This window comes from Gastrolobium bilobum, unplaced genomic scaffold, assembly GCF_033153095.1.
Source record: "Gastrolobium bilobum isolate Gb01-03AN ecotype WA unplaced genomic scaffold, APGP_CSIRO_Gbil_v1 utg302219, whole genome shotgun sequence".
Classification (NCBI taxonomy): Eukaryota; Viridiplantae; Streptophyta; class Magnoliopsida; order Fabales; family Fabaceae; genus Gastrolobium; species Gastrolobium bilobum.
In genome coordinates, this window is record NW_026898200.1 from 33,644 (window position 1) to 47,150 (window position 13,507).

The window sequence follows — 13,507 nt, forward strand, 5'->3', positions numbered from 1 at the left end:
AGGAGTATCCGAGTTCATTACTCGTGTTCAAACCATTGTGAATCAATTGAAACGAAATGGAGAAGATGTAGCGGACACCATAGTGGTGGAGAAGATCTTGAGATCTTTGACCGACAGCATTGAGAACGTGGTATGTGCTATAGAAGAATCCAAAGATCTAGCTACGCTCACCATTGATGAGCTAGCCGGTTCTCTTGAAGCGCATGAGCAACGGAAGAAGAAGAATGAGGAGACTCTTGGACAAGCACTTCAGACCAAACCAACACTTAAAGATGAGAAGGCTCTCTATTCTTAAAACTTCTGAGGTAGAGGACGTGGTCGCGGTGGACGAGGCACTGGCCGTAGTGGTAGAGGCCGAGGCCGAAGTCAAGAAGGTTGTAATTATGAGGTAGGACAATCAAGTCAACAGAACTGGCGTGGAAGAGAAAGAGGTCGACGAGGAGGACGATCATATTATTCCAACGTCGAGCGTTACAAGTGTGGCAAGTTTGGTCACTTTGCGAAAGATTGTAACTCGGACAAGTGTTACAACTGTGGAAAAGTCGGACATTTTGCAAGAGAATGCAGAGAAGAGAAAAGGGTGGAGGAGACATCCAACCTAGCCATAGAAGGGGAGATGAAGGATGGTGTCTTGTTAATGACACACAATGAAGGAAACTCAGATGATGACATGGAGTGGTATCTTGACACGGGTGCGAGTAACCACATGTGCGGACATAAGCATTTCTTCAAGGAGATGAGAAAGGTGGAGACCAGACATGTTTCGTTCGGGGATGCCTCGAAGGTTGAGGTAAAAGGCCGTGGTACGGTATGCTTCCTGCAAAAGGACGGGTTGATTGGCTCAATTCGAGATGTGTACTATGTACCCGACCTAAAAAGCAATATTTTAAGCATGGGTCAATTGATGGAGAAAGGTTACTCGGTTATGATGAAGGACCGAGTATTGTATTTGAAAGATGAGAGAGGTCGGCTGATAGTCCGAGTTGAAATGGGCAGAAATCGAATGTACAAACTGAACTTGAGATGTGTACAGGTCGACTGTTTACAAGCCGAGGTGGAAGACAAGGCGTCACTTTGGCACCTCCGCTTTGGTCACCGACATTATGGTGGTCTAATCGAGCTGGCAAAGAAGAAGATGGTTGACGGACTGCCTAACATCAACTATGAAGGAAAGTTTTGTGAGAGTTGTGTACTTAGCAAGCATGCTAGGACCACGTTTCAGAAGATGGCGAGATTTCGGGCCAAGCAGCCTCTGGAGTTGATTCATACTGATCTGTGTGGTCCAATCACCCCAGAATCCTTTAGCGGTAAGAAATATTTCATTTCTTTCATTGATGATTTCTCATGAAAAACTTGGGTTTATTTCCTGAAGGAGAAGTCCGAGGTGTTTGAAGTATTCAAAAAGTTTAAAGTAATGATTGAGAAGGCAACATGAAAATTCATCAAGTCGGTGCGTTCTGACCGAGGTGGAGAATATACATTTCTGACATTCTGTGAGGAACATGGGATAAGAAGGTTTCTAATAGCACCATACTCACCACAACAAAACGGCGTTGCTGAAAGGAAGAACCGAACTGTTCTTGACATGGTTCGGTCAATGCTGAAGAACAAGAAGATGCCGAAGGAGTTTTGGGCGGAAGCTGTGCAGTGCGCTGTGTATGTGCAGAATCGATGTCCACATTCGAGTTTAGAGGACAAAACACCACAGGAAGCTTGGAGCGGTCAAAAGCCGTCAGTGGCTCATCTCATAGTATTCGGTAGTGTGGCCTTTGCACACGTACCGGACCAGCTCAGAACTAAGCTCGAGGACAAAAGCAGGAAATATGTTTTTATGGGATATGATGAAAAAACAAAGGGGTATAAGCTGTTTGACCCTGTCAACAAGAAGTCGTAGTGAGCCGAGATGTAAGGTTCAATGAAGCAGATGAGTGGGACTGGAGCAATTCACCCGAGGTGAATTTTGAAGGCAGAATCTCAACACAAGTTATCAACCCGGCAAGTCCTGAAGCTTCTGATGATGAAGACGAGGTACGACAACCCAGTATGCGGAGCATACAAGACATATATGAGTCAACAAGTGAGGTACATTTTGTTTGTCTTCTTGCAGATTCTGAAAATATAAGCTTTGAAGAAGCCATCAGAGATAAGAAATGGCAAGACGCCATGGATGAGGAGATAGAAGCCATTGATCGAAATAATACGTGGGAGTTAGCCGAGCTATCTGGAGGGAGTCAGCCCATTGGGGTAAAGTGGGTATTTAAGAAGAAAATGAAGGCTCAAGGGGAGATAGAACGATATAAAGCTCGGCTAGTTGCAAAGGGTTACAAGCAAAGGGCAGGAATTGATTATGACGAGGTATTTGCTCCCGTCGCAAGGATGGAGACAATTCGGCTATTGATTTCACAAGCAGCTCAACATATGTGGCAGATATTTCAAATGGATGTCAAGTCGGCATTCTTGAATGGAGTAAATGAAGAAGAAGTCTATCTCGAACAGCCACCGGGATACATGAAAGGTGGAGAAGAGAAGAAAGTGCTGAGGTTGAAGAAGGCACTTTACGGGTTGAAGCAGGCACCACGGGCGTGGAGTACTCGTATTGACACTTATTTCAAGGAAAATTGTTTTGAGCAGTGCCCCTATGAACATGCACTTTATATAAAGAAAATTGGAGATGATGTTTTGTTTGTGGCTCTTTATGTGGATGACCTCATCTTTATGGGGAACAATGATGGAATGATACAAGAACTCAAAAGAACAATGACAAGGGAGTTTGAGATGACAGATCTCGGTCTAATGAGATATTTTCTTGGTCTGGAAGTCAGATACAATCACATGGGTTCAATTAAAATCCGGATAAATTTTTCATTTTAAAACGTACCGAACTTATAATACCCAATTTCGTGATCATAACCATATTACCTTGCGGAAACAGATAAATTAAGCTTAACATCATGTTCATTTTCATGTTCATTTTCCATTTTTAAACCATTAATTTACTTCTTATTTAGTTCACAACTTCTACTATATTGTAGGTTTCTTCATTAGCTATGCGTGGCTTCAAACCGCGCTCAAATCGGAGCACTGTAGCCCAAGTTAGGACAATTTGAAGCAACACAAGATAGTGTTGGTCACAGGCCCCGCGCGCTTCAGCGCGCTATTGGGCGCTCAAGCGCGCGCTATCGGGCGCTCAAGCGCGCGCTATCGGGCGCTCAAGTCTCCATCTGGGCGCTTAAGCGCACGGAGGCAGTAAGCATCAGGCATTCCAGTGTGGATGGGCGCTTAAGCGCGCAACAGGGCGCTCAGGCGCGCTATCCTGGGCGCTCAAGCTCCCACGGGGACGTTTTAGCGCGCAGAGACAGAAGCATCTCCTCCTTCAGTGGCGAAGGGCGCTTAAGCGCGGACCAGGGCGCTCAAGCGCGCAACCCTGGGCGCTTAAGCCCCACCCTGGGCGCTAAAACACGAGGGGGCAGTAAGCCACCCAACTTTCTGCAGCAAAGGGCGCTTAAGCGCACGCCAGGGCGCTCCAGCGCGCAATCCTGGGCGCTTAAGCCCCCACTTGGGCGCTCCAGCGCGAGGAGGCAGAATGCATTGGCACTCGCAGGGGCAGCAGGGCGCTTGGGCGCGCTCCTGGGCGCTTAAGCGCGCTGCCAGGGAATTCCAATTCCCACATTTCTCAAGTCCAAGCCTAGGGGAAAATGCATCCCCATTACAAACCCCAATGTCCATGCCCCAAAACTAAATCCTAGCACTCATCCAACCTCTCCTCATGAGATTTAGCTAGAATTTGGGCAGCATGACCTTTGTTTTCTCATCGTTTACCAGTTTAAACAAAAGGGTACCTAATTGATTTTCAGCCCAACCAATTCAACAACTCAATACATAACAAGCATGCATATATTGAATTTCAAGTAGGCATCATTTACATTACATATCCTTTACAAATCATAGAACTTAGCTTACAAAACACTATGATCATTCCCTTGGCTCCCATCAACAAAAGGTGTAACCAAAGGCATGAGCATAGGCTAAGTTCATCCAATGAATCAAGATATACAAATGACCATGGGCTTTCAAAATAAAATCCTATACATGTCAACTACAAAAGGCATGCATAAACTCAAAGAAATGCCATATTTCATGCATAATCCAGATATGGCCACTTGCCACCAGAGGCTCCTGCAGCATCCTTACCTGAAAGGGGGTCCCCACAACACGGGGTGAGATATACGAATATATCCAGTAAACCAGGGGTCCTTGGAGCATCTCTCCACCCCACAGTTCCATATCAGTGTAATAGCAATAACAATAATAATGCAGTAAATACATATCTATGCAAAGTGCAATACATCTCCAGGAGAAATCCCTCGAGCTCTCAAGCTGTCCTAAGGAAACTCAGATGCAAATAGTCCTACTGGCCAGCTAACTACCAAGTATGATTTACGCATCGTCATGCAACATACCAACATAGGGAAACACCATCCTATGCCACACCAAATGCATACACATACGTATAACAAAGCATTACACTATTTTATTGCATTTATATACACAATCACAACCTCCACCCTTTCAGGGCTTGGTAGAACAGTCAAGGGAATTACACCCAAGGTCCGAAGGCTTACCTCAATGCTTCAGTCAACCTTTGTTCTTCACCAACAGTTTCAGCAATCAACTTTTACAAACATACACCTACACATGGTGTAATGCAATCAACACATTGCATCCAAGAGTATTTCACAATCAACCATCAATTACTCAATTCAAAGCACAACACAAGTATGAGCTTACCAATTCCAATGAGCTATTCAAGCTCCATAGCTTGCTCCAATGGTTGATCACTCACGGTTGGTCCAAATGTCTCAATCCTAGACATCACAAGGATCCAATCAATCATTCAACTCACTAATTGTTCAACATGCTAGAATACTAACCAATCCAAGCATGAATTTTCCAATATTATGAACAATTATCAAATGACTATCTAGGCTCATTTCCACCGATTAAATGACATTCCTAGCATTTTCCATAACATGCTCTAAGCTCCATTCTTCCTAGAACATAGCTAATTCAACTACATTTCATAAAAATCCCAATTTACTATTCACAAACCCTAACTCATGCAAATTTCAAGGAATCATGAGGTTCAAGGGTTAGAATCTTACCACCAATGGTCACACAACCAAGGATTGATGGCTCCTCAAGCTTCAATGGAGGTAGAAACTCTCAAAACCCCAATTTTCACCAAAGGGCCGAATTTTTGAGAGGTAATATCTCTCTCCACAATGCTCCCCACTCAAAACAAAGCTAGGATTATGAAAGAGGGCGAGATTTAAGCGATTTAGGCTTTTGAATCATCCAAAACGGTCAAGGTTTGATCTCTCTCTCTCTCTCTCTCTCTTTCCTCTCTCTTCTTCTCTTCTTCTCTTCTTCTCTCTCCTTTCTGGCTCGACGGGTTGCTTGGGGGGAAATGGGGTTCATTGGTGGCTTTTAGTCACTTAACATAGGTTAAGTGGCTTTAAGCGGGTATTGGTTCGTCTATCTATTCAACTCCAATAATTACCAAACTTTACCCAAAAGTCTGGAATATTATTCTAGGAATATTACTATTTTTATTTTTATATTTTGGGTACTTTTGCCAGTACCCATTTATACCCCTTAATTTTCACTGAGTACACTTTTTAACTCCAAAGTGACTCAGATTCATTTAATTAAGCCTTATACTTAATTTCACTCACTAAAACATGTTTAATTAATTAATTACACTTGATTTACTAATTAATTAAGATGGGCTATTATAGTCACCCCACCTTTTAGCGATTTTGTCCGCAAAATCAAGAACGTACCTGTCCTTAAACTCAGGATATTGCCGGAGAAGCTCATCTTCCCGCTCCCAAGTGGACTCTTCAGGCGTCCTTCCTTCCCACTGGACTTTCACCATAGGAATAGATTTATTTCTCAGCTTCTTCTCATCTCTTTCGAGTATCTTCAGTGGTCCAATAGGAGTCTTCAAATTCTCCCGGATTTCAACATTATCAGGTTGAACCACATGAGAAGGATCAGCTACATATTTCCTCAGCTGAGAAACATGAAACACATCATGCAAATTTGCCAATTGCGGAGGTAAGGCAAGCTGGTAGGCAACCGGTCCCACCCTACGAAGAATCTGGTAGGGTCCAATAAATCTCGGACTCAGCTTCCTCACTCCAAGGGCTCGTCCCACACCCGTAACCGGTGACAGCTTCAGGAACACATGATCTCCCTCCTCAAACTCTAGAGGTCGATGCTTGAGATCATAGTAACTTTTCTGACGATCCTGAGCCTTTTTCAGACGATCCCTAATCATTTTGATCTGCTCAGTAGTCTCCTGAACAAAATCCAATCCAAACCGCTCTGTGTCTCCAACCTCTGACCAACAAGTAGGTGTCCTACACCTGCGACCATACAAGGCCTCGTAGGGAGCCATACCCAGACTAGCATGAAAACTATTATTATATGAAAACTCAACCAGCGGGAGATATCGATCCCATGCAGTACCCTGCTCCAGGGTGCAAGCCCTCAGCATATCCTCCAACGTCTGAATGGTCCTCTCAGTCTGACCATCCGTCTGTGGGTGATAAGCAGTGCTCAGTCTCAACTGAGTGCCAAGAGCCTCCTGCAATGCTCCCCAGAAGCGAGAAGTGAACTTCGGGTCCCGATCACTAACAATGCTCTCAGGCACCCCATGAAGCCTCACAATCTCCTTCACATAGAGCCTAGCCAATCTCTCCGCAGAGAAATCTACCCGAACTGGCAAAAAGTGTGCGGATTTTGTCAATCTATCCACAATCACCCATATAGAATCATAACTAGCCTGTGTTCGCGGCAATCCCACTACGAAATCCATGGAGATACTCTCCCATTTCCATTCAGGAACATCCAGAGGTTGCAACATACCAGAAGGCTTTTGATGCTCAATCTTTACCTTCTGACAAATGAGACACTTAGAGACAAATTCGGCAATATCTTTCTTCATACCAGGCCACCAGAAATTCATCTTTAGGTCCTGATACATCTTTGTAGCTCCCGGATGAACTGTAAAATGACCCTTATGAGCCTCTGTCATCACTTCTTCCGCCAACTGCCTAGGTACAACTACACGACCCTGATATAATAGTATACCCTCATCATTGCAGGATACACCACTCTGACCTTTTAGTCGTCTAGCACTTTCATTTTGCAGCTGGGCTTCTTTGATTCTGGTCATCAGTTCATTCTCAATGCTCGTGATTTCAAAGCCACAAATTTTACATGGAAAGATTTTAGATAATTGAATATCTCTGAACCTCTCTATCACATCATAATCTCTAATCATCATGCTTGATATGCTCACAGATTTACGGCTCAGTGCATCAGCTACAACATTAGCCTTGCCAGGATGATATTTCAATTCAAAATCATAGTCTTTTAGGAACTCGGTCCACCGTCGTTGTCTCATATTCAGCTCCTTTTGATCAAACAAGTATTTCAAACTCTTGTGATCGCTGAATATTGCAAATTGCATTCCATACAAGAAATGCCTCCACTGTTTCAACCCAAAAACAATTGCAGCAAGCTCAAGGTCATGGGTCGGATAATTTTCTTCATGCGGTTTCAATTGCCTCGATGCATAAGCTACCACTCGCCTATCTTGCATCAGCACACATCCCAATCCCTTCTTGGAAGCATCGCTGTATAGCTCAAATTCACCTTCCGGGTCGGGAAGTACTAACACCGGAGCGGTCGTCAGTTTCTCCTTAAGGCTCTGAAAGCATTCTTCACATTCTTGTGTCCAAACAAATGGAGTATCCTTCCGGGTCAAACGGGTCAATGGCAACACCATGGCTGAAAATTCTTTAATGAATCTCCGGTAATAACCAGCCAAACCCAGAAAACTTCTTATTTCTGTTACTGTCTTGGGTCTCTCCCAATCAACAACTGCCTCTATCTTGCTAGGATCAACCGCTACTCCCTCAGCAGAGATAACGTGACCCAGAAATTGCACTTGAGAAAGCCAAAATTCACATTTAGAAGGCTTTGCATATAACTGTTTCTCTCTGAGAATTTGCAACACAGTTCTCAAGTGACCTTCATGCTCTTCCTTACTCTTGGAATATATCAGGATATCATCAATAAACACAATCACGAATTGATCCAGAAACGGCTTAAATATGCGATTCATGTAATCCATAAACACCGCAGGAGCATTAGTGAGTCCAAATGGAATTACTTGATACTCATAATGTCCATATCTAGATCGGAAGGCAGTCTTCGGAATATCTTCCTGCCTAATTCGGATTTGATGATAACCCGACCTCAAATCAATCTTTGAGAAAACACAAGCACCCCTCAACTGATCAAGCAAATCATCTATGCGAGGGAGAGGATACTTGTTCTTAATGGTAACCTTATTCAACTGACGGTAATCAGTGCACAATCTCATGCTACCGTCCTTCTTCTTAACAAAAATGACTGGTGCTCCCCACGGGGACACACTTGGCCGGATAAACTGCTTAGCCGAAAGCTCTTCAATATGCTTCTTTAACTCGGCTAATTCCGGTGGTGACATCCTATACGGAGCCAGAGAGATAGGCCCCACACCAGGCAACAGATCAATCGTGAACTCAATCTCTCTATGAGGCGGAAGTTGTGGAATTTCATCTGGAAACACATCCACAAACTCCCTCACCACGGAAATAGTGCCAATCTCCTCATGACTTCCGCCTACTAAACCCCCCACAAAGACATATCCCAATGCCCCGGCCCTCAAAGCCTTTCTAACCTGCAACACAGATAGATATGGGGAAGAACTAGTAGCAGAATCATCAGCATCAAGCACAATCCTTTTACCGCAGCAGTCTATCATAGCACAGTTCTTTGACAACCAGTCCATACCCAAGATAACTTGAAGGCTGATCATAGGTAAACAAATAAAATCCAGCACGTAATCTCGGCCTTCATATTTGAACTCAACATCTTTACACAACACGGATGTATAACACTCCTCTCCAGTAGCAGTAACCACTTTCATTGGAGGGCGAATGTCATACATTTGCAAATTTAGCCCAACGGCCATAAAATCAGACATACAGGAGTGTGTAGCTCCTGAATCAAACAACACTTCAACATCCATATTATCAATGTAAATTGTACCTTTCACTAGATTCGGAGCCTTCTCCGATTGTTGACGGTCCATGGTATATACTCTACCAACCGTCTGAGACTCTAGCATAGGTTGAACAACAGAGACCGGAACAGCAGTAGCTTGAACTGCCATAGTCCTTGCTTCGTTCTGAGGACACTGCCTGGAGTAGTGACCGGATCTTCCACATTTAAAGCAAATCACCTCACCAGTAGCACATGGACCTCTATGCTCTTTGCCACATCCCTTGCACTTGGGAGGAGGTCCTCTATCAACAAACTTCTTCTGAGTACCGGGTTTTTTGAACAAGTCAAAGGGCTTATTCGCATTCAGCTTCTTGCCTTGCACCTTCCTGTTCTTCCAATAACCTGAGCCCGTTGCTTTATTGGAACTAGGTGCCTGGGCCTCAGAAGACTTCTTGGTTTGGGACACCTTATACACTTCTTCCACCTTTCTACACTGGTTTACAAACCGACTGAACTCTCGGATGTCACAATTTGACATCTTCCGAGACATCTTCTCATTAAGACCCCATTGGAACTTGGAGGTCATTTCAGCCGGGGTGGGTAAGGCTCGCCCATAGTTGGCGTATTTCACCAACTCATTGAATTTTGAGAAGTATTGGTCAATAGACATCGACCCTTGTTTGAGATCGTTATACTCATTCTGCTTTTGTTCCCTAGCCTCTCTAGGGAAGTAGTTATCCAAGAACAATGTCTCGAATAACCGCCATGTGATCTCCCGACCTTCAGCTTCTAATGGCTGCACGGTATTTGTCCACCAATCTTCTGCTTCCTCTTCCAGCATATAAACAGAGTAAGCCAACTTCATTGCGTCAGGGCACCTCATCACCCTGAATATCTTCTCCATCGCTTGGAGCCATTTTGCAGCCGCCATTGGCTCATAACCTCCCTTAAAAGAAGGAGGTTTATGTTTTCGGAAAGCCGTCAATCTCCTTTCCTCCATTTCATGATCACCGACATTTTCAACTTGAGGTTGACGAACCTCAGTGTGATGACTCCGACTTCCAGAGTGGTGACTACCTTCACCCTCATTGTTACCCACTCCACCCTCTTCCTGTGAAGGAGGTGGAGAAGGCGTAGCAGTGTGAGGAGGAGGAGTGGGTTGCCGGTTCACGGGCCTAGGACCCCTCAACGTCCTCAACTCGGTCATCATCGCGGCCATAGCAGTCCGCGAGTCTTCATTTGTTTTTAACAAATTTTCATTGGCTTGCCTGCTAGCAGCCAACTCTCTCTGAACGGCTGCAAGAGCTTCAGCCACGGGATCAGGCTGTACGCCCGTTGCCCCACGGCCACTTCTAGGCCTCACAAGAGCAGCCAAAACAGGTTCTGGCTGAGCATTGGTGTTTGATGGTCCGGGGTTGTTTCGGTTCCTCGTCATGTCACTACACATGTTACACAAAGAAGTGAGTTGATCAGGCCCACACTTAGTGATCACAAATGCAATAATCATACAGAGTACTAAAACAACTATAAAGCATCAAACACTAAGCATACTCAACAATAGCTAACAGTTATTCCCGACGAAACTGCTCTGATACCATAAAATGTAACACCCCGTTCTAGAACCGGTTTGTTAACATCGCATTATGATATTAAGCGCAGTTACAATCACATGGGTTCAATTAAAATCCGGATAAATTTTTCATTTTAAAACGTACCGAACTTATAATACCCAATTTCGTGATCATAACCATATTACCTTGCGGAAACAGATAAATTAAGCTTAACATCATGTTCATTTTCCATTTTTAAACCATTAATTTACTTCTTGTTTAGTTCAATACTTCTACTATATTGTAGGTTTCTTCATTAGCTACCCGTGGCTTCAAACCGTGCTCAAATCGGAGCACTGTAGCCCAAGTTAGGACAATTTGAAGCAACACAAGAGAGTGTTGGTCACAGGCCCCGCGCGCTTCAGCGCGCTACCGGGCGCTCAAGCGCGCGCTATCGGGCGCTAAAGCCTCCATCTGGGCGCTTAAGCGCACGGAGGCAGTAAGCATCAGGCATTCCAGTGTGGATGGGCGCTTAAGCGCGCAACAGGGCGCTCAGGCGCGCTATCCTGGGCGCTCAAGCTCCCACGGGGACGTTTTAGCGCGCAGAGACAGAAGCATCTCCTCCTTCAGTGGCGAAGGGCGCTTAAGCGCGGACCAGGGCGCTCAAGCGCGCAACCCTGGGCGCTTAAGCCCCACCCTGGGCGCTAAAACACGAGGGGGCAGTAAGCCACCCAACTTTCTGCAGCAAAGGGCGCTTAAGCGCACGCCAGGGCGCTCCAGCGCGCAATCCTGGGCGCTTAAGCCCCCACTTGGGCGCTCCAGCGCGAGGAGGCAGAATGCATTGGCACTCGCAGGGGCAGCAGGGCGCTTGGGCGCGCTCCTGGGCGCTTAAGCGCGCTGCCAGGGAATTCCAATTCCCACATTTCTCAAGTCCAAGCCTAGGGGAAAATGCATCCCCATTACAAACCCCAATTGTCCATGCCCCAAAACTAAATCCTAGCACTCATCCAACCTCTCCTCATGAGATTTAGCTAGAATTTGGGCAGCATGACCTTTGTTTTCTCATCGTTTACCAGTTTAAACAAAAGGGTACCTAATTGATTTTCAGCCCAACCAATTCAACAACTCAATACATAACAAGCATGCATATATTGAATTTCAAGTAGGCATCATTTACATTACATATCCTTTACAAATCATAGAACTTAGCTTACAAAACACTATGATCATTCCCTTGGCTCCCATCAACAAAAGGTGTAACCAAAGGCATGAGCATAGGCTAAGTTCATCCAATGAATCAAGATATACAAATGACCATGGGCTTTCAAAATAAAATCCTATACATGTCAACTACAAAAGGCATGCATAAACTCAAAGAAATGCCATATTTCATGCATAATCCAGATATGGCCACTTGCCACCAGAGGCTCCTGCAGCATCCTTACCTGAAAGGGGGTCCCCACAACACGGGGTGAGATATACGAATATATCCAGTAAACCAGGGGTCCTTGGAGCATCTCTCCACCCCACAGTTCCATATCAGTGTAATAGCAATAACAATAATAATGCAGTAAATACATATCTATGCAAAGTGCAATACATCTCCAGGAGAAATCCCTCGAGCTCTCAAGCTGTCCTAAGGAAACTCAGATGCAAATAGTCCTACTGGCCAGCTAACTACCAAGTATGATTTACGCATCGTCATGCAACATACCAACATAGGGAAACACCATCCTATGCCACACCAAATGCATACACATACGTATAACAAAGCATTACACTATTTTATTGCATTTATATACACAATCACAACCTCCACCCTTTCAGGGCTTGGTAGAACAGTCAAGGGAATTACACCCAAGGTCCGAAGGCTTACCTCAATGCTTCAGTCAACCTTTGTTCTTCACCAACAGTTTCAGCAATCAACTTTTACAAACATACACCTACACATGGTGTAATGCAATCAACACATTGCATCCAAGAGTATTTCACAATCAACCATCAATTACTCAATTCAAAGCACAACACAAGTATGAGCTTACCAATTCCAATGAGCTATTCAAGCTCCATAGCTTGCTCCAATGGTTGATCACTCACGGTTGGTCCAAATGTCTCAATCCTAGACATCACAAGGATCCAATCAATCATTCAACTCACTAATTGTTCAACATGCTAGAATACTAACCAATCCAAGCATGAATTTTCCAATATTATGAACAATTATCAAATGACTATCTAGGCTCATTTCCACCGATTAAATGACATTCCTAGCATTTTCCATAACATGCTCTAAGCTCCATTCTTCCTAGAACATAGCTAATTCAACTACATTTCATAAAAATCCCAATTTACTATTCACAAACCCTAACTCATGCAAATTTCAAGGAATCATGAGGTTCAAGGGTTAGAATCTTACCACCAATGGTCACACAACCAAGGATTGATGGCTCCTCAAGCTTCAATGGAGGTAGAAACTCTCAAAACCCCAATTTTCACCAAAGGGCCGAATTTTTGAGAGGTAATATCTCTCTCCACAATGCTCCCCACTCAAAACAAAGCTAGGATTATGAAAGAGGGCGAGATTCTAAGCGATTTAGGCTTTTGAATCATCCAAAACCATCAAGGTTACCAAACTTTACCCAAAAGTCTGGAATATTATTCTAGGAATATTACTATTTTTATTTTTATATTTTGGGTACTTTTGCCAGTACCCATTTATACCCCTTAATTTTCACTGAGTACACTTTTTAACTCCAAAGTGACTCAGATTCATTTAATTAAGCCTTATACTTAATTTCACTCACTAAAACATGTTTAATTAATTAATTACACTT

The 13,507-nt window shown here is 44.1% G+C and overlaps 2 long non-coding RNA genes across 4 annotated transcripts; both read right to left on the reverse strand.

Annotated features, from left to right (window-relative positions):
* Window positions 1-3,915: 3,915 nt before the first annotated feature.
* LOC133313784 (uncharacterized) lies at window positions 3,916-5,323 on the reverse strand. 2 transcript variants are annotated; one of them, XR_009751857.1, is made up of 4 exons: window positions 5,163-5,323; window positions 4,789-4,865; window positions 4,623-4,689; window positions 3,916-4,191 (listed from the first exon to the last, which is right to left on the reverse strand). It is a non-coding gene; the product is annotated as an uncharacterized LOC133313784 (long non-coding RNA). The 2 variants fall into 2 exon arrangements; XR_009751858.1 differs by having other exon boundaries at window positions 3,916-4,689.
* Window positions 5,324-11,824: 6,501 nt separating this feature from the next.
* LOC133313783 (uncharacterized) lies at window positions 11,825-13,279 on the reverse strand. Of its 2 annotated transcripts, XR_009751855.1 has the most exons (4): window positions 13,090-13,279; window positions 12,716-12,792; window positions 12,550-12,616; window positions 11,825-12,118 (listed from the first exon to the last, which is right to left on the reverse strand). It is a non-coding gene; the product is annotated as an uncharacterized LOC133313783 (long non-coding RNA). The 2 variants fall into 2 exon arrangements; XR_009751856.1 differs by having other exon boundaries at window positions 11,825-12,616.
* Window positions 13,280-13,507: the final 228 nt, after the last annotated feature.